Genomic DNA, 1,665 nt, shown 5'->3' on the forward strand with positions numbered 1-1,665 from the left:
TTCCTGGCTCCATTCGTTCTTCCGCGCTCTTGTTTGTTTTTTGTCTCCACTATTCTTGCGTTCACAAACACACACTCTTAGCGTGTGAGCGCCAACAAAAGGTTCTCACGTTGTGGGATTTCCCCCATCATGTGAGGAGGACATTTGAACCTAACCCAAGAAAACACACACACACACACACACACACACACACACACACACACACAGTACACACACACACACACACACAGGAGTCAAGGCGACTGACTTCCAGCGAGCAGCAGGAGCGGGTGGATCATGTTGATTGGATATCGCGACAGATTAATGGGGTTATAATAACACGTGGAGCTGACAGAGCCATGTGCCAATGACGTGCTTCAGTGTTGATTCACAGTCACAGGCTCCTCCCACACAGCTGCTTACACACGGGACAAACACACAAATTAGCCCTGAACTATTCTGTTTATTTATCCTATTAATTTGGTCAGGAAAGGTGTACTTTCATTTGAAAGTAATTACTTGTCTGTGTACTAGTAACTCGTTACTTATTACACTACTTTCTTGCATTACTTTAACCAAAATAACAGCAGTAGCAGAATGACATACCTGCCCCGGAACCATCCCGAAAAATAATTTCAACCGCCTTGAAGTCAGTGTAAACTGTCCAAAATACTAAATGTTTTCCTTTTCCAGTGTTATTGCCATCTATAGTGGTTATTTGCATAAAAACACACAATTTGATTCGGAAATGATTGTATCTTTATTTAAATAAATTAAATATTTTATATAATTTGTAATTATAATAAAAAATATAATATATAATTTGATTTAAAAAAAAGTAACTGAATTTGTGACTTGTGTGACTTGAGAAAAGTAACTGGTATAATATTACTGAAATCCTATTGGTAATAAGTTATATTACTGACTTACTGCTAAAAGTAATATAGTACATGTAATATGTTCCTTTTCTAATGAGTTACCCCCAACACTGAAAACAATTGGATGAGCGGCTGGCTGGTGGGGATGAAATATCTTGAAATATCTTAATAGCTCAATAGCTGAAGCTGATCCAGGATTCAAACCAGGGACTTTCTGCTCACAAACCCACTCTCTCTATAAGCTGCGTTCACACCGACCTATTAAAGTTTTTCGCTGGCATCGAGTTTACATACAAAGTCAATGCAAACGAGCGATTGAGTGTATATTCGCCCGGGAGAAAAATCGCTGGGGGTCCGAGCGACAGAGACAGAGCGATAGGGAGAAAATTTGCTCGTCGCCCGAGATGAAATATCCCAACTCGAGCGAAATTACACTGGCATCAGTGCTCGCTGTTCAACGCTGATTGGCTGCCGTGTGAGAGTGAGTCAAGGATCACACTGGCTTGGAACAAACCGCTGGTTTATTGTGTGGCAACAAACCGCATTGACAGGCTGACAGCTGACATAAAGTGAAGTCTGTGACTACCGGTATTCACCTTATTCTTTGCCCACACATGGACGCTTCCGCATTACGTCATTTTGTAATAGTATTTCCGTTTTGACTTGCCAAAAACTCCGCAGGCAAGATGGCTGCGCACACTCCGCTCCTAAAGTGACAAAATTACTCCCCCATAAACTAACATATGTTACGTATTGGCCAATACGTATGTAACATACAAAATAAAACAACCCGTAATATCTTAATTTT

This window comes from Poromitra crassiceps (assembly GCF_964638095.1).
Source record: "Poromitra crassiceps genome assembly, chromosome: 11".
NCBI classification, from domain to species: domain Eukaryota; kingdom Metazoa; phylum Chordata; class Actinopteri; order Beryciformes; family Melamphaidae; genus Poromitra; species Poromitra crassiceps.